This window comes from Monodelphis domestica, chromosome 4, assembly GCF_027887165.1.
Source record: "Monodelphis domestica isolate mMonDom1 chromosome 4, mMonDom1.pri, whole genome shotgun sequence".
Classification (NCBI taxonomy): Eukaryota; Metazoa; Chordata; class Mammalia; order Didelphimorphia; family Didelphidae; genus Monodelphis; species Monodelphis domestica.
Genome location: NC_077230.1, coordinates 374145384 through 374160236, shown reverse-complemented (window position 1 = coordinate 374160236; position 14853 = coordinate 374145384).

The following is a 14853-nucleotide window of genomic DNA, read 5'->3' as shown; positions in this document are numbered from 1 at the left end:
GGAAGGATGTATTTGCCTGGAGACTGGATGACCTGATTAAAAGGGAAGGGGAGAGAGAAACCGCTCAGATCAGCTGCTAAACCAGACACTGTTGAGGACAGCAGGTGTGACATCCAAACAGCAGCGGAGGTGTTCAGAAATCCACAGGAGATGGTGACAGGGAAAAGGTGAAGAAATAATATTCATGTCTCAGATGTCTGTCTGTATAGCAGTGCGTTCAGGCTGGGTAATAAACAGCGAATTAGTGTGCTTACCTCAAGGAGCTAAATATGCCTTTATGGGCATCATTGGGATATGGGATATGACTCATGGCTGGAATATTTCTAAGGAAAAGCACAAAAACCTTGCCAACCAGCCCGGCTTCCAGCCTGACCCTCCCAGCCAACACTGAGTGGGACAACCCTTGTGGAGACCCTGACCCCCCTCCCCCAACTGCCACCAAAAGGACTGGCAAGGAAGCTATCTTAGCCAAAGCAGCAAGGCTGCCTGGGGGAGAGTGGGGAGAGAGGGGAGAGCAGCTTGTGCAAGGTGCTGTCCAATCACTTCAACCACCATCTCCCCTCAGACGCAGGAGGACCCCAGTAGCAGCTCCAGACCTCTGCTTCTGCTGCCAGCCTGACTCCCATTGTTTGTCTTGGATGGGACCAACCCTGGTGAAGACTGGACCTGGCAACTGTCTCCTCAGCAACCAGACCGACTGAAAACCCAGGGGGAAATTCCCACCATCCAAGACCTTGGTAAGATCCAATGGTTCAACACAAAACACAGATATAGGTTATATCAGTGACATGAAAGAAGAGGCATCACTAATTGTACCCTAAGGACCAAGGGGCCTTTCCTTCTGACTTGTGGCTGAAATCTCTTTTTATAGTGCCTCATTCTAACAGAGCATGAGAACAGGGCATGTAGTGTCCTTCCTTTCTTCCTTTCTTTCTTTCTTTCTTTCTTTCTTTCTTTCTTTCTTTCTTTCTTTCTTTCTTTCTTTCTTTCTTTCTTTCTTTCTTTCTTTCTTTCTTTCTTTCTTCCTTCCTTCCTTCCTTCCTTCCTTCCTTCCTTCCTTCCTTCCTTCCTTCCTTCCTTCCTTCCTTCCTTCCTTCCTTCCTTCCTTCCTTCCTTTCTTCCTTTCTTCCTTCCTTCCTTCCTTCCTTCCTTCCTTCCTTCCTTCCTTCCTTCCTTCCTTCCTTCCTTCCTTTCTTTCTTTCTTTCTTTCTTTCTTTCTTTCTTTCTTTCTTTCTTTCTTTCTTTCTTTCTTTCTTTCTTTCTTTCTTTCTTTCTTTCTTTCTTTCTTTCTTTCTTTCTCTCTTTCTCTCTTTCTCTCTCTCTCTCTCTCTCTCTTCTCTCTTTCTCTCTTTCTCTCTTTCTCTCTTTCTTTCTTTCTTTCTTTCTTTCTTTCTTTCTTTCTTTCTTTCTTTCTTTCTTTCTTTCTTTCTTTCTTTCTTTCTTTCTTTCTTTCTTTCTTTCTTTCTTTCTTTCTTTCTTTCTCTCTCTCTCTCTCTCTTTCTTTCTTTTCTTTTCTTTCTTTTCTTTCTTTCCTCCCTCCCTTCTTCCCTCCCTCCCTCCCTTTGTTTCTTTCTTGCTTTCCTATTTGTATCTCCTTTAGTGTGCTTAGCACAACATTTGGCACAAAGTAAGTGCTTAATAAACAGTTTTTTTTCATTCATTCATCCATTCCATTCAAGAAGAAGAAACTGTAAAGGGGGATGCTGGCATACTTCAGGATTTGTTATAGGACACATTTACAAACCCAAGGTGGGAAGTGCAATGGGGAATATGAAGGAGTGAACCAAAGAAGAGAGTCAGAGGACATACAGCAATTAGATCCCTTTAACAAATAGTAATTAAGCATCTACTATGTGAATAATGAGGGATACAAAAACAAAGATGAAAGTTGTCCTCATGGAACTTACATTCTACTAGGAGAAAATAATATGTACTAGATAAGGTAAGTTAATATAAAATATATACAACTCACATAGAGTAGGAAAGAATAACTAACAGGAAAGCCTCAGGCAGGAGATAATTTAAGTCTTGAAAGTAGCCAGGAGCAGGGCAGTAAGGTGTCTCAGTGGATTGAAAGCCTGGTCTAGAGAGGGGAGAGGTCTTGGGTTCTAATTTGACCTCAGATATTTCCTAGCTATATGACCCTGGGCAAGTCACTTTACTTTTATTGTCTAGCCTTTATTGCTCTCTGCTTTGGTCTTGATATATCATATCAATTCTAAGAGAGAAGGTAAGGTTGTTGTTGTTGTTGTTGTTGTTGGTGGTGGTGGTGGTGGTGGTGGTGGTAGTGTGTGTGTGTGTGTGTGTGTGTGTGTAAGTAGCCAGGAATTAAGAGGCTGGGTTGAGGAGAGAAAGTATTCAAGGAATGGAATTCAGCCTGGGCAAAGGCATAGAGATAGGAGGTGAGATGACATGTCACAGGGAACAAGAAGCCAGATGGAGATAAGTAATAATAGGTTCCTGAGGCAGATCACAAAAATGATGCCAAGGCAGCATATAGTTGAAATATGGAAATATTCAGACATCTGCAGGGGATCTGTCTGCTAAGAACACGGCAGCTGATAAATTCTTACCTTATCTTGCAGATAATTTTATCTTTCAGCAGGTAGAGGTAGCAACAAGCAACAATAGCAACCCATTACTATTCTGGACTTGATCCTGTCTCTGAGGAAGAACTGAGTGGTGAGGAAGAGATGCTGGCAAAGAGGGCAATGCTGGACGAAGCAGCCTAATGTGTAGGTGGCTCAGCTTTAGAAGTGAAGATGGTTAAGGATTCAAAAGCAAGATAGGCAGGTTCCTGCAACCTTAGGCACTGAGAAGTTAGACGAGTTCACTGAGAAGTTAGACGAGTTCAGCTACCAACTGGTGCCTTTTGACCTCGGTTAGGTGCTCCCTACTGCCCAAGGAGCTTTTCATTCACTTGGTGTTGACTGCTTATCATGGCCACCATTCTTGGCCCCAGAGAGAAGGAGGAAGGACCAGGGGTCATAGGTGGAAGCTACAAAGAGGCCAATTAAGTCTCCGTGTAGGACAAAGTTCCAGACCAGACCAGACCCTTCTAAAAGTAAAATGGGCTGCCTCAGGAGGCAGTTGGTTCTTCCTTCACTGGAAGTCTTAAAACAAAGGTTGGGCGACTGCTTGTTGGGTATGACTAGAAAGGGTCCCGTTCTGCATCTGGTTATTGACTAGATAGATGTCTGAATTCCCTTCAGGCTCTGAGATTCTGTAACTACTTCAAGCCTTCACCTTGCTCCAGTTCCTACCTCCCACTCCATCTTCCTCCTTCAGAAGCCAGGGGCATAGGGGTAAAGGCTTGACAAAAGGAGCTTACTTTCTACTTTGATGGAAAGATTTAGGTTATCCCATAGAGTTCTAGCCTCTGCCACACCTCAAAAATGCTGGGTGCCATTACCTATTCTCTCTTCCTCTCCTTCTGTCCATTGGGATAAGTCATTCAATAATTATTAAGGGTATATATAATGTAAGGCACTATCCTAGGTTCCTCTGTGGCAGAACCAACCCTTTTACTAGCTTCCATCCCTCTGGATCCTTCAGGACTGTTTTTCCATCTTGTTTTCCTCTTGGCATCTTTCTAATTTTCCTGTTCCAGTTGATGGTACCATCACCCTCTTTCAAATCCAGAAACATACTAGCTGTATGACCCTGGGCAAGCCACTTAATCTCCATTTGCCTCAGTTTCCTCATCTATAAAATGGGGATAATAATAGTATTTACTTCTCAGAATTGTTTTGAGGGTAAAATGAGATGATAATTGTAAAGGTCTTGGCACAGTGCCTAGTATACACTAAGCACTATACAAATGTTAAGTATTATTATTATTATTATTAAAACCTCAATTATCTATGGGGAATACAATCAGGCATGTGAGAAACCTGGGAGCACAAGCTTTATATACAGAATTTTTCAATTTGACTTATTCTTCTCAATAATAAAAGATAGAGATGGCTGGGTTGCTCAGTAGATAGAGAGCCAGGCCTGGAGATAGCAGGTCTTGGGTTCAAATATGACCCAAGATAATTTCTAGCTATGTGACCCTGGGCAAGTCATTTAACTCCCATTATCCAGCCATTACTTCTTTTCTGCCCTGGAATGGATACATGATATCAGAAGGCAAGGTTATAAAACAGTTTTTTTTGTACTTAAATTGTGAGATCTTTGAGAGTAAAGTAAGGACTTTATTGTCTTCTTTAACTTTTAGCATTGGGCACAGTGCCTTGAATATAAAAAGTTTTTAATGTTGAATTGAATTGAATTCAAATAACTAAGAGGGAGGCTGTTATGTCCTCAGGAATGGCATTCTGGGGACACAGTCAAAATCAGTCCTGCTGAGGAAGACAGAGATCTATGTGACTGGACAGGGAGTTCAGTGATGAACCCAGATTTTAAATGGACTCCTGAAAAAGAAGAGATAGAAGCAAAGGCAAGTAGTTGAGGACAAAAACAAGAGTAATATAATAAGATCTCTGAAGAATGGTTTCTGGAAGTGGAAAGCTGTAAAAAGACAATAAAGAGGGCTTTATAAAAGGGATGGAAGGGCCAAGGGCTGGATTAAAAAAAGGATAATCCTGCTTGGCTTGGAAGGGATGATGGGATAATGGAAGAGAAACCTAAATCAACTCCCATATTATTTTTTGCTTTCTTCTCGTTTTGTTTTGTATCAAGGAGAATGATCTTTAGGCTGGGAAGAAGAGAACAAAAATGGTTAATAGGGAATTGAAACCCAAGAACAGGAAGATTGTGTCGGACTCTGCTCAATGCATCCACAGCAGCTGACTTAGACAAATCACCTCCCAGGGTACCATTGAGCTTGCACAGGTGAATGCTGAACCACTGTTGATGGTTTTTGAGAAATCCTAGCAAATAGGCGAGAGGCCATGGGAATGGAGGTGAACAAATATTGCTCTGATTTTCAGGAAATGGGGAAAAGATGAACATAGCACACTTGTGCTTTTCTCTAGGTGCCTGGTAAAATTCTAGACTAGAATATTAAAAGGACAAATGGGCAATCAACACTTGGGAAGAAAGGTGATTGCCAAGGTTAGGTACAGGGTTCACTGGGCCATTAAGAGCAAATTAGGCAAGCTAACCTTCTTATTTCCTTTTTTGGGACAAGGTTATTAGGCTAAACTCGGGGTGTCTGAACTAAAAGCCTTGTGAGTGCAAGGAAGGATAAGCTGAGTGAGGAGTGGGTGATCTGAGTGAGAAGAGGGCAGGCTTCTGCTCTAGCAAGGGATTCTCCCACTAGCACTGACTTATGCTTTAAAACACTTATGCTTCCTTAGTTTCTGATTCAGCATTGCCTGTAGGTAGGAATTGCCCCCCTTCTCCAATCCAATCCCTTGGATGAAAATGGGAATAGTATACCTGCTAAAATGGTGGATATCCTGAAGCTGGGAGGAATAACTAACAATTAAATGACAGAAATTTTTTAATGATCTTGACAGACTTAAGTAATGAGTCAATGTTAATTGGATATATATTTTTTAACCCTTATATTGTCTTAGAATCAATACTGTGAGGGGACAGATGGGTAGCTCAAGGGATTGAGAGCCAGGCCTAGAGATGGGAGGTCCTGGGTTCAAATTTGGCCTCAGATACATCCTAGCTATGTGACCCTGAGCAAGTCACTTAACCACCATTGCCTAGCCCTTTTCACTCTTCTGCCGTGGAACCAATAGACAGTATTAATTATAAGATGGAAGTTAAGGGTTTAAAAAGAAAGAATCAAGAGCTAGGAAGTATCTAATGACAGATTTGAACTCAGGACCTCCCATCTCTAGACCGGGCTCCCAATCTACTAAGTCACCTAGTTGCATAAAATTTAGTAAGTATAAATGGCAAATCCCAAATTTGGGTTCAAAAAATCAATAACAAAAGTACAGAATGGGAAAAGTTAGCCACAAAGCAGTTCATAGGAAAAAAGTCTAAGGGCTCAATGGTCAGCACTGTGATGTGTCAGACAAATGAGCTAATGTAATATTAGGCAGTGGTAACAGAAATAGTATAAGGAGCAAAATAGGTGATAATTAGCAAGCATTTATTATGAACCTGCTATGTGTCAGATACTAAGCCAAGCCCTGGGGCTACAAAGAAAGACAAAAAATAGTCTCTGTCCTTGAGGAGCTCATAGTCAACATGGAAACTGTGTAGAAACAAGATATCGTATCAATTGCAGATAATCAGAAAGTTAGATCCATAGCATTAAGGGAGGGGTGGTGGTCAAGAAAGGCTTCTTCTTGAAAATGTGATTCATCACTTGTTTATCTGCGTATGTGATTTAGAGTTCTGGTTTTAAAGGACTGCTCTTTTACAAAAAATGAATAATATGGAAATGGGTACAAGTGATTTTATATATATATATATGTATATGTATATATATATATGTATATGTATGTATGTATGTATAACCTGTCCAATTGCTCGTCAACTCCTGGACAGGGGAGGGAGAAAACTTCATGAATCATGGAACCATGGAAAAAAGATAGAAGGGGAAAAGCTTGGCAAATGAGGTTGAGACTTGCCCAGGGTCATACAGCTAGGAAGTGTTTGAGGCCAAATTCAAACAAGAAGGGTGTCTTGTAGATGGTGGAATTTTAGCTGGGACTTGAAGGAAGCCAGGAAGGGCAGAAGGGGAAAAGGATCTCAAGCATGGTGCACAGCTAGTGAAAACACTAGGAGTCAGGAGAGATGTTTGAGAAACAGAAGGGACAGCAGGGTCACTGCATGGCCAGATATGTGGGGAGTGAAGAGTAGGTTATGAAAGTCTTTGAAGGGCAGAGGATTTTCTATTTGATTCTGGAGGTGATATGGAGCCACTGGGAGTTTACTGAATGGTGGTAGTGGGGGCGGCTGACATGGCCATATGTATCCTTTAGGACAATCTAACATTGACAGTTGAATGGAAGATGGATGGATTGGAGTGTAGAGAGACAAGGCTTAGGGACCAGACAGGGGCTATTGCAGTAGTCCAGATTCGAGGTGATGAGAGCCTGGAACAGGGTGGGAGTAGAGTCAGAGGAAAGGGAGTATATATGAGAGATGTTACAAAGGTAAAAATGATAGGACTTGGAAACGGATTGGATGTGGTGGGGGACGGGGTGAGAGTGAAGAGTTGAGGATGACCCTTAGGTGGTGAGCCTGGAGGACTGGGAGGATGTTGGTGCCCTTGACAGCAATGGGAAAGTTAGAAAGAGGGGAGGGCTTCCAGGGAAAGATAATGAGTTCAGTTTTGGACACGATGAATATTTAAAATGTCTATAGGACATCTAGTTTGAGATATCTGAAAGGCAGTTGGAGATGTGAGACTGGAGGTCAGCAGAGAGGTAAGGGCTGGATAAGTAGATCTGGGAATCATCAGCATAGAGATAATTGAATCCATGGGAACTGATGAGATCACCAAAGGAAATAGTAATAGAGGGAGAAGAAGAGAGGGCAAAGCCCAAGACAAAGCCCTGAATGGTTCAGATCACATTTGGAGTGTTCAGTTTGGTTACGGACATCATATTTCAGGAGGGTCATTTGACAAACACATACAGAAGAGCCACTCAAATGGTATGGGAAAGACTGATGGGAGGAACTGGGAATGTTTAGTCTGGAGAAAAGATTTGGGAAGACAGGATTATCAATCTTCAAGTACTTGAAGGGCAGTCACATGGGCAGAAAACTATAATATGGAAGCAAGGATTAAAAATTTATTGGTCTCCAGAGGGAAGAATGAAGAACACGAGGCCTGAGTTATAGGGAAGCAATTTTGGCTCCAATAAATGGGGGTGGGGGGAAACCCCAACATCTTTAGCAATTAGAGCTGTCTAAAACTGGAATAGGTTGTCTCTGTATAAATGGTGACTTCCCCATCAATGGAAATTGTTAATCACAGGCCTGAGAACCACTCCTTTGGAGATCTCTCTTTTAAGCTTAGTTGGTGGGATGGCTTTCTTTACCTCAAGCCCAGATCTGCCTCTCCATCACTTCTACCCATTGTTCCAAATCCTGTTCTCTGGGACTAACCAGAAAGAGCCTAAATCTATCTTCCATGTGATGCAAGAAGGACTTGTGATTTTGTCAGCTTGTTGTACTAGTTGGGAGATCCCTTTGCCCAAGCAGATTAAAATCCTAAATCAACTCTAAGGGAGGTCCGTTTTGCCTTTCTTTTGTTCTCTGGTGCTTATCATAGTGAACACTAAAATAATGCTTGAATGACTGATGGATTAGGTGACTTTCCCAAAGCCACAAAGCTAAAGTGAATTAAAAGCAGAATTTGAACTCAAAATTTTCAATTCTAAACCTAGAACTCTACCCACTATTTGACAGTCTTTCTTTCATTTTACAAGGGCTATAAATTGATATTTCATTTTAATTCCAGAATATATCAACATTAAGAACAAGAATAAACTGTTTATGTATAAAGACTGTCAAAAGCTGACACATTCATAGGAAAGGTCAGGGGAAGAACAAATGTCTCGTTACTCTTGCCTGGATCTGCTCCAGAGATGGGGATTGAACGTGCAGCCTGGATCTTTGTCCTGGGCATAGTCAAGCCCATAAGGGAAGTCAGAGATAGTAAATGAAATTCAAAGGGACAAGGTTTTAGGACACACCAAAGGCCAGCCTCAGTCAATACCCAACCAGAGCTCATGGGCTGGTTCATCCTTCAGATCAGTAGCATGCCTTCTTTTTTATGAACTTCAAGCCCATACAAGTGGGATAGTTCATTCAACATACTTCAGTTCATATGAAACACTACTGGGAGGTGAAGAACATTTTTGTGCTAAAGAACAAATTGAATCTTTTTTAAGCTTCTCATTTTATGCATTGTTTCTTTCTTTTTCTTTTTAGCTTTTTACTATTTTATTTTTTCCCTTAATTACATGTAAATCCAATTTGAACCTTTGGTTTTTTAGAAACTTGAGCCAAAAAAATCCATCTCTCCCTCCCTTTCCTCTCCCCTCTCTGGGACAGCAAGTAAAGAGATTTTACTTGTTGCATCCATTTTCTTCAAATCTCTCTCCAGCTTGTCAACAACCTGCTCCCAAGCTACAGTGATTGGATCCAGAGAGGGCAGAAGTGCTGCATGTTCCTGGCTCATGTCTTTCAGGTTTCTGCAAGTGATTGCTGCAACATCTTTCATTTCTAGGAACTTCACATGGGTCAGTCCGTTCTTATTTTCCAGAAGTTTATTGTCTTGGCTGGTAGCTGCCAGCTTGCCATTTGGGAGAATGTATTCTGGCAGTCTTGAGATGCCAGTCTCCATAGGCTTGGCAGCCTCCGTGGTTGTCTCCACCACAGCATCATCTAAGTAGAAGGGAGGGAAAGGGAAGAAAGGAGAGGGACAGGGACATAGAGGAAGAGCTAGAAAGGGGGAATAGAGGAGAGGACAAAAAGACGGGGAAGGAAATGATAGTCTTTCAAAAATGTGTAGGTATCTCTCATCCTACTTAAGCCTTCTCATCTTTAAACTAAACAGCCCTAACTTCTTCCCCTTGACCTTTACCTATTGAAGAATGGCTGGAAGTGAATCAATGTTCTAGAAGCCATCATTGGCCTACCTATACAATTTTCTCTCTGGTAATGAGGTTTCTGATGATAACACATCTGTAGAATGCTATTAACATCACCAGAGGTCTTGCTATATAAGTTTAGTTATAAATTCATGATTTGGTTAGATATTAGACAACATGATGAAGTCCCCATGAACTCTGACTTCTATCAGCAGTCTTATAATTACTTTAACACAATATTAAAAAGACCTTAGGTCTTCAGTCTTGGGATGTCACAGGACACCTAGATGTCTCCTGTTCTTTGTCATCTAATTTTGTTTGCTTGGTTTTACAGTGAGATTCTAATCTCACTGTAATAGATTTCAATAAATTAAATGCTATTCTTAGTCAGTCCTGCCTGTGGCATTGCAGTTGTGGCCTGATTGTCGGAATGGAACTACCAGACTAGTCTTTGCCAGCCTTGGGCTATAGAGCTGTCCTTTTCCAACTCTCTAGGCTGTATTGTGTAACCATCTCCTCAAACATTTCCTCTTGGGCAACTCCCCAGGGATGCTGAAGAAGTACCTGAGTGGAAAGTAAGGAGCAATTAATCTGAAGGGGGGACCAGAGATAGCAAGGAGCACATAGGAGGTCAGCACTAAGAGGGAAAAGATGTGGCTTCCATATATACCATCAATGCTGTGGGAATTTGGACCAATCATTGTTAGTAGTTAGTAGAAGCCTTTTATGACTGAAGGTTGTTTCGAGGTAATATGATCTGTGGAAAAGTACAAAGAACACAGGATGAGAGTCAATAGACCTAGTGTTTAGTCTTAACTTTGTAGTCATCTAGCTGAGCGACTGGGTAATTTACTTCATCTAACCAGGCCTCCATTTTTTCATCTGTAAAACAAGGGAGTGGAAACAGATGACTTAAGTTGCTTCCAGCTCTGATGTCCTATATTTTGATGCCAGATTTTAAACTAGAAGGGAATTTAAGAGGCCATCTAGTCTAGTCCCCTCATTTCATAGATGAAGAAACTGAGGCCCGGAGAGTTTTAGTGACTTATTTGTAGCTACACTGGGAGTTAAGTGGAAGAGGTGGGATTTGAACTCACTTCTGACTTCAAGTCCATAACTTTCCATTGTATTAATGTTGCTTCTGATGGGTTTATTTTATTTGGGGGGGGGTATTTAACTAGTTAATTTAGAATATTTTTCCATGGTTACAAGATTCATATTTTTTCCCTTTCTTCCCCTAAACCCCCTCCCGTAGCTGACACACAATTCCATTGGGTTTTACATGTATCATTGATTCTGATGGGTTTAGAAAACCAAGATTCCTAATTTTTAAAAACCCTAACCTTCCATCTTAGAATCAATATTGTATATTGGTTCTAAGGCAGAAGAGTGGTAAGGGCTAGGCAATAGAGCTTAAGTGACTTGGACAGGGTCACCCTGCTAGGAAGTGTCTGAGACCAAATTTGAACCCAGGACCTCCTATCTCCAGGCCTGGCTCTCAATCCATGGAGCCATCCAGATGTTCCTAAGATCCTTAATTTTAAGGGCAACCTCCAAGCTTGAAGTTCTTAATTAGATGTGCCATCTGGTGCTTTTTTGATAGCCTTCATGGTAGTAGACAAAAGTATTTGACTTGGGGTCAGGAATTGCTAAATTAGATAGCTTTTTCCCAGTCCTAATCATTCTTAGCTTCTTTCTCACCCTTGACTCTGTTAACTGCTCTTCTTCTGGATATTTCTTCTTGGTTCTCCTCCGGATTCTTCTTACTCAATGGCCATTGCTGGATCATCACTCACAGCCTACTCCCTAACCAAACACAGGTATCCTCCAAAGATTTTTCTCTCTATGTCATCTCATCACCTCTTTATCTAGGTATCTAGTCCTATTCCCTCTTCTCAGCATTAGTCTCACGTGGCCAACTATATTTCCAACTAGATGGACCATATGCATTTCAAAATCATGTCCAAAGGGGAATTCCATCTTCTCCCCTTGAATCCAGTCCCCATCCTAACTTACCTGTATCTACTGAGCATACCTCCATCTTTCCAGTGAGCCAGGCACAGACTTTGAGGTCTTCCTTGAATCTTCACTTTTGCTCACCCTCCACGTCCAGTTACCAGGTCAATTTCACTTTGTACCCCCTGTCTCCAACATGTTTTCTTCTAAATAAACACCAAGGCTTATTTAGCACAATGCCTGGGAAACATTAAGTGCTTACTAAATGTTTATTTTTTTAAACCCTTACCTTCCTTCTTAGAACCAATTGGTTCTAAGACAGAAGAGTAGTATGAGCTAGGCAATGGGGGTTAAGTGACTTGCCCAGGATCACCCAGCTAGGAAGTATCTGAGGCCAGATTTGACCAGGACCTCCCATCTCTGGGCCTGACTCTCAATCCACTGAGCCACATAGCTGCTCCTTTACTGATTACTGGTTAACACTACAACCATCCCAATTCTAGTTTTTATCATTTCCTACGAAGACTATTGTAAAAGAACCCTAGTTAGTCCCTTTGCATTGGTCTCTGTTCTCCAACCCATTTTTTTTTAAACCCCCCTTACCTTCAGCCTTAGAATCAATACTGTGTATCAGTTCCAAGGCAGAAGATCCATAAGAGCTAGGCAATGGGGATTAAATGACTTGTCCAGTCACACAGCTAGAAAGTGTCTGAGGCCAGATTTGAACCTAGGAAATTCTGACTCTGGGCCTGGTTCTCAATCCACTGAGTCTTCTCACTGTCCCCCTCCAACCCATTCTTGACAATTAAAAAACTGATATTACTAAAAATCTCACCATGTACTGTCTATAACTTGAGTCCTGCATAGGTCTACAGGGGTACAAGTATCTCCCATGCTGGGAATGTGCTTCCTCTTCATTTTTGCCTTTTACAGTCCCTAGCTTCTTTCAAGGCACCGTTCAAAGACTATCTTCTAGACAAGAGGTTTCTCCTGGTCCTTCACCATACCCTCTCAGATGTCAGGGCTTCCTCCCTTCTAAATAATCTCCTTGGGGTGAACCTGGATCCCATGGCCAGTCTTTCTGACGAATCCATTGCTCTTTCTATCTTACCATACTGTCTTCTGGCTTTGCTTATTCTCATTTTTTTCCCCTGTAACCTGTGTATATATCATTCCTCCCAATAGAATGGAAGCTCCCTGGAGGCAGGGACCATTTCATTTTCATCATTGTATCTCCAGGATTTAGAGTATAGGAATTACTTTAAACAGGCACTTGTTAAAGGAATAAAAATGGAAGAATGGTTCAAATCCACTTCTGATACACAAGTTGCATGACTTATAGGAAAATCTGTTTGAGCCTCAGTGCCTGCATCTGTAAAGTAGGAATAATACCTTATGGAAGTGCCAGGCACAGGGTAGGTACTTAATAAATGTTTATTGATTGATTGTAGTGCCTACAATGTAGGTTGTGAGGCTTGAATGAAAATGTCTGTAGTCTTTGTATGATTGAAAGCATTATTTACAGGTCAAGTAGTATTATTCTACAATGACATTTTGGATTAAGTACCCCAAAGTGGTATCACAATGAATCTCCGTCTTTTATCCTCCACAGTCAATTATTACAACTTTGGGGAGGGGCAGAGGGAGGAGGGCGAACCCACGAATCTCCAGGTCTTAATGGAACCATTTGTTTGTCCCCTCCAATCTGTTTGACACTTGATCCATGAACAAGCAAATTTTCTTTTCAAAACAAAGGCACAGGCAATTATATCATATAGTCATGAATTTAGAACTAGAGTTAAACTCACAAGTCTAGTACAATCCTCTCATTTTATACCAATAAGGAAACTGAGGCCAAGAAGCTAAGTGATCTGCCCAACATCCCACAGAGAATAAGAAGCAGAACTGGGATTGAAACCCAGGTCCTCTTATTCCTACTTTATCATGAAGTCTTTCTTCTGATTCTACTTATTCCCATTGCTTTTTTCTATAAAACGGTCTGCATTTCTTTATAATTTTCTTAACTCTTTTATAATACTCTACTGCATTGATGTTTAGCTTTTCCCCAACTATAAACCATTCAGGTTGCTTCTGGTTTGTTTTTTTAAAAATTTATGAGTACTACTATAAATATCTTTACATAGAGTATTTTAAAAAATCCTCCTGGGGCATAATTTATAATGGGATTATTGGTTAAACATATAATTATTTTAGTAACTACTTCAGGTGTATTAACAGATTGCTATCCAAAGTAATTCCAATGTGCAATTCTACCAGCTATGCCTAAGTATACCTGTATTTCCACAATGTCACCAGTATTGAGTTGTCATTTTTTGTTTATATTTGTTAATTTGCTGCATGTGAAGTTTTATTAGTGCTATTTCAATTAGGATTTTCTTTATTAAAGAGGTTAACACTTCCTAATCTTATTGATGCCATGTATTTTAGGTCATTTGCTGATAATCCTATCTCCCAATGAATCCTTCCTTTTAATAAAGAAAATGTAAAACCCAAATGGCATATGTAACAGCCTACATTTGTAGACCCTCTGTCCCATCTCCCATTCCCCTCTATTTTTACCAAAATTTTATTTCTTCAAGTTGTCCAGGATGGAAACTGGTCAAATTAATATTTTTCCAAGTGATTATTTGCAATGTGGGTGTGCCTTTAAACTGTTTTGTGTCTTTCAAGTGTTGATCTCCCAGGGAACAGATAGGTGAGAATTACAAGGAAGGCTGATAAAGTCAGGGAGAAGAAAAGGGATGGCAGACATGGAAGGTTAGCAGCACCTCACTCTTGTCTCCATTTTATGCCTTGAACACAGTGACCCAAGTAGTATAACACTACTACCCAGGAAAGAGTGATCCACCATGAACCAGAACCTGTCTTCTTAGTCTTATTTTCTCATTCTGACTGGTCAGGAAGTAGCAGAACTGTCCTAAGGAATCATCTGGTCAGTACTTCTCAGCAGCCCTGGAGAACTCAACTATCTGTATCCTGGGTTGTTAAATACCAAGTTCCTTTGGAAAGAGGCCATCTGTACAAACGCTAATGTGGGGGACCTCCCCCTTCCCCTTCTGCGATCTCAGATTGGCCTGAGATAGCTTTGCTCCTCCTGTTTGCCTCCACTGCCCACATTCCCCTCTGAACAGGCAGATGAGGGGTAAGAGTCAAACTTGTAAAAGAAGAGGCCTGAAGGTGAAAAAAAGGCTTCCTTTCTCCCCATGAATAGGGGATTCACTAACACAGCTGTTAGAAGTAGATTACTCCGGAACCCCTGAAATCAGCTGTGGGTAGAAGTGGAGCTTTGCTGTATAGTTTGGTGACCCTAAAACAGGGTTTTTAAGAAGATGGGAGTCAGGACTACTCTGCCACTTAA